This window comes from Bos indicus, chromosome 13 (assembly GCF_029378745.1).
Source record: "Bos indicus isolate NIAB-ARS_2022 breed Sahiwal x Tharparkar chromosome 13, NIAB-ARS_B.indTharparkar_mat_pri_1.0, whole genome shotgun sequence".
NCBI classification, from domain to species: Eukaryota; Metazoa; Chordata; class Mammalia; order Artiodactyla; family Bovidae; genus Bos; species Bos indicus.
Genome location: NC_091772.1, coordinates 29,327,792 through 29,338,046, shown reverse-complemented (window position 1 = coordinate 29,338,046; position 10,255 = coordinate 29,327,792). Strand labels below are relative to the sequence as shown.

General features: G+C 46.7%; 1 protein-coding gene across 1 annotated transcript in view; it reads left to right on the top strand.

The window, feature by feature from the left end:
* Positions 1-3,046: 3,046 nt before the first annotated feature.
* FAM107B (family with sequence similarity 107 member B) overlaps positions 3,047-10,255 on the top strand; it is a 79,496-nt gene continuing 72,287 nt past the window's right edge. Inside the window, exon 1 of the mRNA XM_019973081.2 lies at positions 3,047-3,205. The gene's annotated coding sequence lies outside the window, so the exon portion shown is untranslated. The remainder of the gene's footprint in view (positions 3,206-10,255) is intronic.

Here is a 10,255-nt window from a genome sequence, read left to right as displayed (position 1 = left end):
GACTTAATGAATGAGTATTGGCATCCTATCTTTTAATAAAGCTTTGACTCAAGAAGTGCAAAGTAAATATTTGATCGCCTCATTGTTTTTGGTTTAGAAGAAGTAATGGTTCTTGATACAAAGGTAAGGAAGAGGCTGAGAGCTTCTGGACATTAACACCCCAGTCTAGGGAATAAGCTGCATGTTTCTGTTTCTCTCCAGGGCAGGGACGAGGCTATGTGGTCACTTATCACATCTAGACACTCTGTCCATTGTCCTGGCATCATCAACGTTTGTCCAGGCTGCTTTGAGGGGACGTTATAGACTCACTGGTGGGTCAGTGCTTTTCCAGGGTTAGAGTCTAAAATTTAAGGCATCCTTCTGCTCAGGCTGCCGTAACAGTGGCTTAAACCACAGACACTTATTTCTCACAGTTCTGGAGCCTGGAAGTCCAAGATCAAGGTGCTGGCAGGGTTGATCTCTGGTGAAGCTCTTTCTGGCTTGCGAATGACTGCCTTCTGGCTGTGTTCTCTCATGGCCTCTATGTGTGTGTGTGTGTGTGTGCACACGTGCGCACACACACACACAGACAGAGAGACCTCGGGTATCTCTTCCTTTTCTTATAAGGTCACCAGTCTTACTGGGTTAGGTTCCCCCTCTAATGACCTCATTTAACCTTCCTAAAGGCCCTATCTCCAGATATAGTCACATTAGGGGTTTGGGTTTCAACATACGAATTTGGGGAAGACATAATTCAGTACCTAACATTTCTTATATGCCAGACACTAGGTTAAGCAGGAGGCTATGTATATCTGTGAAGATATGTATATCTATCAAGTATAAACTCTGCTCAAGGAGGGCGCATATTTATAATTCGTGCACTAATTATAAGGTCATACTAGGTACGGAGAGGCAGAAAAAGTCCATTCAGTTTGAGCAAGTTAGGAAGTCTTCTCAGAGGAACTTGGGTTTCAGAGAGGAGAGGAGCTCTTGGGGGTTGGGGTGGGGAGGTGTGCTAGGCAAAGGGGAGGTGTGTAGAAAAGCCAGCAGGTGACTGATTCTTTCATGCAGTCCTCATAGTCACAAAATAGGGCCATTTAGCAAATACAGCACTCTGGCTGAGTGGAGCCATGGGTATGTGTTTGGGGGAAGTAGAAAGACCCCAGGAAGGTCATCAAGGTGATACCAAAAAATGTGTTGCTCTATGGGGTACTGTGTGAAGGAACTTGAACTGGGTCATGTAGTAGGAATTGAACATCCTTTAAAGGATTTTTTATTTTATTTATTTTTAATTGGAATGTAATTGCATTACGATGTTTTTGTTTCTACATATATATATATATTTTGTTTCTATATATATATATATATATATATATATATCCCCTCCCTCTTGAGCCTTGCTCCCACCCTTCCCATCTCTCCCCTCTAGGTCATCAGAAAGCATGGAGCTGAGCTCCCTGTGCTATATAGTAGCTTCCCACTAGCTAAAGGTTTTAAGAGTAGATTAGAACTTTGAAAGTTCACTGGGGAAGCAATCTGGAGGAAAAGCATGTGTGAGATGGGAGGCTGGGGATATTGGGAGGCTACTGCTACAGGGTGGTGATAGACCCCAAAGGCCAACTGTGGCAAAACCAGTGGGATGGGGGCAGGGAAAGCCATCAAGGCATCATGTAGAGCTGACTCCCATGTGGGGAGTGGGGAAAATCTAGGCCGGATCCCAGATTCTGGTTTGGTGACTGGTGGATCCATTGTCAAGAGCAGAGCCAACACAGCCCAAGAATGGGAGAGAAGTAAGACTTGTGGGGAACAGAGTGGATAAAGTTCACACAGGTGAATTTTGGGGCTTGGAAGACACTGTCTCTCTAAATCCTGTGGCAGGTGATCCCACCCCCTAGTGGGCTTCAGGGCCTAGGGATGACCAGACTCTAAAGTGTTGTGACTTCAGAGCGTCTTTGGAGGAAGTCATTCGTTCGTGTGCTCAGTTGCTAAGTCGTGTACAAGGCTCTTTGCAACCCCATGGACTGTAACCCGCCAGGCTCCTCTGCCCACGGGATTACCCTGATGAAGAATACTGGAGAGGGTTGCCATTTCCTTCACCAGGGGATCTTCCCAACCCAGGGATGGAACTTGAGTCTCCTGCATTGGCAGGTGGATTCTTTACCCCTAAGTCACCTGGGAAGTCCCAACTGGTTTACCAAAACCCATAATTGATATGACTTTTTTGTGTGATCATGACCCAAGCTGTTTCAGTCAGAAAGGTTTGCCCATAAGTAAGTGTTTATTCATCTGCGGCCAAGAAAATTAAAAAGCTTTTGATCTAAAACCCATTACCTGTTGTCTTTATTGTTTGTTACCCTGAAACAGATACCTCCCCCACTTTTTTTTTTTTTTAACCTTCTGTGATTCAGGTAGATTGTAATCTAAGAGTCTTAAGGTTGGGCAGAAAACAATTTGCTCTGAGAGCTGAGAAAAATGAAAACCTGAGAGGGGAAAAAAAAAAAAAAGGCAAAACAAAGCTTTTTCTCCTTTCCTATAAATTTAAATACCCTTTCATGAGTGAGGAGGAGGAGTCTGAACAAATTACCCTGTCTCTGGGTTTCAGGCCCTGGTTGGCCAGTAAATACGTACAGTTACAAAACAAATCTGATTCCCTGTCCCTTTGAGTTTTCTCTGGACACGTGTTGGCAGGATTTTAACGGGGAAGTTTGAAGCCAGACAACAGCAGCCAAACACTCCAGAGTGCTTGTGCTTGCGGGGGTGGTGGTAGTGGTGGTGGGGTGTGTGTGTGCGTAATTTAATTTCCCATTTCTCTCATCTGGTGATACTCAATTTTTTGTTCCAAAACAGTATTCTCTCTCCTTCGAGAGTTCCCAAAGCGAACCAAACTAAAACCACAGAAGGAAAACCTCCGGAACCAAACCCGCTGACTTTTTCCCGGTGTAGCCCTAGTGGGCCACGGTCCGGAGCGCGGAGCTCCAGCCAGCGCGGCGGGGCGTGTCCGAGGGCGTGGCCTCGGCAATCTCGCCCCGCCCCCGCCCCGCCCCGCCGCTTAATTTGGACGCGCCGGGCCGCGGGGTGTGAAAGAGCCGCCCAGCGCCGGACGGGTAGCCGCCGCCTTCAGAACCGCCGCCCGGGCCGCTCTCAGCTGCTGGGCCGCTGGGTGCCGCCGCAGACACCCGGAGCGAGCGCCGGGGAGGGAGCCGCGCGCCTTTGTGCGCGCGCCGAGGTGGGTTCGCCTCCAGCACTTACTTTGCACACAAAGACTGGGAGCTGAGGGGAGGCGGGGTGCCCGCCAGGGTTACGGCACGGCCGCCCACCCTGCTCTGACTCCCGGCTCGAGGCTTTCCCAGTGGGAAGGGCCGCCAGGCTTCCCCTCCTCGCGGCTGGCGCTGGGGCGGGGGTCCTTGCGTGCGGGGGTTGGGGGGTTACGGTGCGCAGGGCGGTGGGCTTCCGGGGAGCCCCGGCCACCCCGCGCGGTGCAGGGGACGGGTCCGGCGTGCGGGGTCGGGGCGTGGCAGGGGCCGCGTGCGGGGAGTCCCCGGTACCCGGGGGTGCAGGAGATACGGGGGGCGCCGCCAGTGCGGCGAGCCTGGGCGGCCGCTCCGCTCAGCTTATTGTTGCTTCCCCGGCCCTGAAAATGGAGAGACCCTGCTTGGAGGGATGCGCTGCCCACTGGCTGCGCCGCGCGCGGCCAGATGCCGAGCCCAGGGCGCCCGGCTCGCCCCTAGCAGCCCTTGCCGCCGAGGAGCCTCTCCGCCTGGGCAAACAAAGGAGGGGCCGCGGGGGGGTTGCCCCGCTGGTTGAAAGGTGATCAGGGCACTGTTTCCCAACCAGCCTACAAGTAACTTTTCCATTTCTGCCTCCTCTCTGCTCCGCTCCTACTGCTCCAGTGAACCCAGTATGTTGGGTGGCGTCTGTACCCAAGGAGTCCTAAAATTTTGATTCTCATTAACTCCTCCCCCGAGCATCTTCGGGTCCCCTCTGGGATAGCGTGGATGCCTCTGGCCAAGTTTTGACGAGCTGTATAGGGGATGGTAACAGTCCTGAAATATGAAGAGGAATCCCGTAGAGGATAAATAGCAGATCTTCTCTGTAGTTTAAGATACAGATCTTCCTGCCTTTCGCTGGAAGACTTGAGTCAATTGACAGTAGAGCAAAGTTCTTTGATGAGAATGAGTGTGATATTCAAGACAAATATAGAAAATTGGAATAAGACCTGTTAGGCTTTATATTTTTAACTTGCCAACAGATACTTAGTTTCTCCTCGGACCATGTCCCCTTTTCATCACGTTGGAGATTTCAGCTGTACAAATTGCTTTAAGTTGAGATAGTATCTGAGGTGCATGTCTAGAGATTTCTTAGTGCTAGTAGTTCCCAGTTTAAAGCTTTTAGGTGTAAAATTATATATGTTTATTAACAAATTGAAAAGAAACAGGGGAAAAAAAGTCACTCATGTACCCAACCACCCAGACATCCCCTAGAATAAAGGCGTGTTTGCTTCATTTATGGCTTGGCAACCCTGGTGTGAAGTAAGTAAGTGCGTGCGTGTGTGTGTGTGTGTGTGTGTGTGTGTGTCTGTGAATGTGAATGTGAATGTGAATGAATGAAGGAGTTACTGATTATTAATCTTGACCACTACCATCGGTCTAAAATATGATCTCTAATAACCTTAGTCCACAATGGTGTTTTGCCAACAAATTGTTTGAAATATATTTCCTTATAGCCTTGCAAATAACCACCTGTGCAGAAGGGGGAGGGAAGAAGTAGGAAAAAACAATGCAAGTTCCACTTAAATAGTAAAGAACAGACTGATGAAAGCATTTAATGTACTCTGTTCCTTGGATTTCAGGAATAGTTTGGGGTTGACTTTTTAAAAAAATAAAAGCAACCTTTCATTTTTTAAAATGTTAAAGAAAATAAAACTGTTCTAAGATCCATGAAAAATTGTAACAGAAAGGAACTCTTTTTGTAGAACCAGGAATAGCCATGGTTTTGTAGCTGGTGACATGTTTGCTTCTAAAAGACCTTACACTGGGAAAGTAAAACAAGAAGGATTTTCCTGTGAGTGTAGAGAGTAGTTTTGAAGTGCCTGTGTTCTGGGAAAAAAACAAAAACAAAAAAGTTGTTCAAACCGCACATTTGGCCACTGAATGTTTTTGTCTTTATATACTTTTATTTTCCACTTGTAAAATTTTCCAACATTTAATTTCTCCAATATGAAAATTTACAAAGAGGTCTTGGAATTGACTGTTCAGAAGTGCTAGATTGATGATTAGGATGATGCAATGTTTTTTGAAGTTACAAAAATGTACGAGAAGGAAGTCGTGGTTACGTGCTGTCAGGTGCTGTCTTTGTTCCCGTTTCTAACATGGGGCTCCTTACTCTGCATGTGTGTTTGGGGGTTTACAATGCAGTACAGTTGACTCTCCAAACCCCTGAGTTTCACATCCCCACAGTCAACCAATCGAGGATTGAATCTGCAGGTGCCAAACCCCAAGATGCAGAGGGCCAACGGTATTCATCGTACTGCACCATTTTATTTGGGGACGTGAGCATCTGTGGATTTTGATGTCCTCAGGGGTCCTACAACCAATACCCGTAGACACAGAAGGTCTACAACAGTGACCTGTGAGTGTCAAGTTTGTGACCTGTTGTGATAACGGTACCTTTCTCCATCCAGAAGTCAAAAGAAACTAAAACAGGGACTATCAGAATCTCTCAGTCGTATTTTTCAACCCTCCTGTGACCTGGAACAGTCCGAGCAGCACAACCAAGCTGGATGTGAGGTCAGAGTTGAGTAGCTTTGCTCTTAAAAGTTCTGTTGCCTCACAGGGAGGAGAGAAAAGTTTGGAAGTGGTCCAGGGTTACAGACTCGTATGGCTGTTTGTGATGGCCTATCCCTGTGGCCTGGAGATTCCATTCCTGACATGTTTAAAAGCAGGCTTGGTTTGAATTTGAGAGAAGTGCTCTGAGAAGTCTGGTTCCTGAGCTGTATGTGGTAGGATGTGTATGTGGTCATTCGTTCATTCATTCCTTTGATTTCTTCATTGTTTAAAATGTCACAGAGGTGGAAAAGAGTTTTTACTGATTTTGAGGGGAGTAGTTAAGGTGTGGAAAACTTCTTTAAAAAGAGGGAACATAGTAGGTTAATAATATGGCTTCATATTTTTTTAAGATTTTTTTTTTTAATGTGGACCATTTTTAAAGTCTTTGTTGAATTTGTTACAATATTGCTTCTGTTTATGTTTTGGTTTTTTAGCCATGAAGCATGTTGGATCTTAGCTCCCTGGCCAGGGATCCAGTCTGTACCCTTGCATTGGAAGGCAAAGTCTTAACCACTGGACTGCCAGGGAAGTCTCATAGGGCTTCATCTTCTTAATGTCCTGTCTGCCCTTTCCTTCCAGAATTCTCTGTGAACATGTTTGGAGAAAAGGGGCCAGGAGGTTTTGTTGGGTGAGGTCTAGATTTGAGGCATTTTTGAAGTCCCCGGGTATCTTGAGAGATAGGAACTTGTCAGCCTTTTTTAAGTCTGGAGAAAGTAGCTGTGAGCATTGACCCGTTTTTGCATCTCACTTTGGGCTCCCGTTGTGCAGGGAGAGAACTGTGCAACAGAGGAGACTGTGTGCACAGCCCGGGGCCACTTAGTGCTGGAATGACCTGAGGAGACTTCATTGCATTTCCTCACGTCATTTCCCTGTCCAAGCTTGGCCTAGTTTTGCTCTTCGTTTGTGAAACAAACCAGTTTCTCCCTTTCTCCTTCTCGTGCAAGATGTGCTGGGCCCCATCCATCTGAACTGTAAACCTTTCCTTATGCACTGTACCCAGGGAACTCCGCTGAAAAGGATTCACGCTTTTATCGCATCTGATGCTGCTGATTCCAGGACCCTGTCAGTAAAAGAGAGAAAATCATTGGTTAGCTGCCACTTAGTCCTGGTGAATGGACAAGAGGCTATTTCTAAGGCTGATTGGGCATGCTTTGTTTTCTATTCATTCCTTCATTGAACACACATTTTCTTAGCTCTTCCCATGTGCTGGCACTGCCCTTGCATTGGGCATACTGCAGTTGATAAGTCCCATTGGGCCCCTGTCCACTTGGCAGGGTAGGAGAGGAAAATATTTAAAGAATTGCATAAAATCGCGTAAACATTGTGTTCAATGACCATGATGTTAAGAGAAGGGAAGAGAATCTTTGTGAATTAAGGTATCTCAAAAAGAATGGTGTAAATCCCAGCTCAGGCTGTGGGATTGAGTTTCTGAACTGTGGTTGAAGTGTCTGGGGTGAGAGGCATGGTGGGAACTTAGTGTGATTCACTCAAGGCTGAGAGCTTGGTGATAGGAGCTTGGTGGAATCAATTTGGAAGACTGTTCACTTGTGTCTAGAATTTGGTTGAGGGTTTGGGGCACTTTCTGTTGTAAAATTGAGGAGGGACTGGGAAACCAAGGTCTTGTTCTTAATGTTCTCGTTGACAGTATACCTGCAGGCCAGTTGGGGACAAGGTGTCCCAGCAGGTCCGAGGGATTCTGAGGACCTGAGAGCTAGTGTTATGTGGTGGGGGGAGGCAGGACCAACTACATCTGTGCCCACCCAAGGTTCTGTTACTATTGAAAACATAAGAGAGGGGTTTGTGGGGAAATTGTGGGAGGACTTACTTAAGAAGACCTTTCAGACTCAGTTGAGCTGTAGGAAGAAAAACGGGGAGCGATGCAAAAAAAGAAGGACTGTGGCTTTGACATGAGTGAACTCTTCTGTGAACTCTGCTGTTCTACCAAGGGTTGCATTTAAGGTCAAGCAGCTGGTTAGAGCAACTGTAAAGCAGTAGCCGTAGTCTGTTCCTCGTGTGCTTGGGGAGATGGGAAGGAGGCATAGTTTGGTGACAGTGATGTTCCTTATAGACAGTGTGAAAAAAAAGCTCCTTCCACCCTCAGAGCCGTGAAAACAGCATGACCTATGTATGGGCTGTCTGCAGTGCTATTCCTGGATATGCTCCTGAATTATAAAACCTTAGCAATTGTTTCATGGAGAAGTCTTAAATGAAGGATTGTAGAACCTAGGCAAAAGATAGGGGTAAAAAAAAAAAAACAAAAAAAAAAAAAAAAACAGTGCAGGTAGACCAGCTGTCCAAATCCTGGTGGGTTGTAGGTATGTGTTGTCTGGAGGATTTTCTCACCTTGTTCTCTGTTCTCCTTTCTGTTGTCAATGCCAAGGGTATTATAGTGAAGCATCTATGGGGTACAGCCCTGCTTGGTACCAACCCTGAGTGAGAGGAGTGGAATTGGGGAATGGGGCATGTTAATGAATGTGCTGTAGGGGAATGGTTTGGAGCTTTGAAGCCAGACACATCTGAGTTAGAACCAGGTAGCTCAGCTACTAAAGAATCCGCCTGCAATGCAGGAGACCCTGGTTTAATTCCTAGATCAGGAAGAAAAGCTGGGGAAGGGATAGGCTACCCACTCCAGAATTCTGGGCTTCCCTGATGGTTCAGATGGTAAAGAATCTGCCCGCAATGCGGGAGACCCTGGGTTAGGAAGATCCCCTGGAGGAGGGCATGGCAACCCACTCCAGTATTCTTGTCTGGAGAATCCTCATGGACAGAGGAGCAGGCTACAGTCCATAGGGTTGCAAAGAGTCCGACATGACTGAGCAACTAAAACACACACACACACACACACACACACACACACACACCCACCCAGTTTCATGAGCTCCACAAGTCACGGAGCCCCTGGGAGCTCTAGTGCTCTTGATTGTGAGATGCACTTGGTAAGATCTACCTCAAGGGCCTGAAGCCCTAAAACCCAGTCCATGAGACATGGCTGGCCATGGGTGTTTAGGGTCTTGTATCATTGTGCACAGATTTTTGGTGACAGCAGTGGTGCCAAGATGCTGATGAGGGACACCAGTGAGAGGAGGTGAGGGGTGAAAGACTTGATCCCTTTTCATCTGACCTTTCGGGATGCCTTCACGCCTTCAGGAGTGTTTTAAAGATAACCCGGCTTTGCTATTAGAAACGGTGTGTTTTATTCTATTCTTGGACACAGATTCTGGCACCCTTTGTAAAGTGTCATATTCACATGTCTAGGAGAGAGGCTGTGATCCCATGGTGTCAGCTTTTCTGTGTCATTGTTAGTATATGTAACCCAGAGTGCACTCGGTGAGCATTCAAGTTAAACTCACATTTCATTCTGGTTTTTCAGGCATCTGGGTGTGATCCATGCTCATCAGTTTACAAAACCATGCAGTCATGTTATGAACTCCTGCAGTATAAATAATCAGTTGTTTCTGGGTGTCTCATGGACAGGTATGAACATGTCCTTGTGCTGGAGGAAGTTAATGCCATTGTGGATATGTATCAGTTCAGTCATTTCAGTTCCTCAGTCGTGTCCGACTCTTTGTGACCCCATGAATCGCAGCACACCAGGCCTCCCTGTCCATCACCAACTCCTGGAGTTCACTGAGACTCACGTCCATCAAGTCAATGATGCCATCTAGCCATCTCATCCTCTGTCATCCCCTTCTCCTCCTGCCCCCAATCCCTCCCAGCATCAGAGTCTTTTCCAATGAGTCAACTCTTCACATGAGGTGGCCAAAGTACTGGAGTTTCAGCTTTAGCATCATTCCTTCCAAAGAAATCCCAGGGCTGATCTCCTTCCCAATGGACTGGTTGGATCTCCTTGTAGTCCAAGGGACTCTCAAGAGTCTTCTCCAACACCACAGTTCAAAAGCATCAATTCTTCACCACTCAGCTTTCTTCACAGGCCAACTCTCACATCCATACATGACCACAGGAAAAACCATAGCCTTGACTAGACGGACCTTTGTTGGCAAAGTAATGTCTCTGCTTTTGAATATGCTATCTAGGTTGGTCATAACTTTCCTTCCAAAGAGTAAGTGTCTTTTAATCTCATGGCTGCAGTCACCATCTGCAGTGATTTTGGAGCCCAGAAAAATAAAGTCTGACACTGTTTCCCCATCTATTTCCCAGGAAGTGGTGGGACTGGATGCCATGATCTTCGTTTTCTGAATGTTGAGCTTTAAGCCAACTTTTTCACTCTCCACTTTCACTTTCATCAAGAGGCTTTTGAGTTCCTCTTCACTTTCTGACATAAGGGTGGTGTCATCTGCATATCTGAGGTTATTGAGATTTCTCCCGGCAATCTTGATTCCAGCTTGTGCTTCTTCCAATCCTGCGTTTCTCATGATGTACTCTGCATAGAAGTTAAATAAGCAGGGTGACAATATACAGCCTTGACGTACTCCTTTTCCTGTTTGGAACCA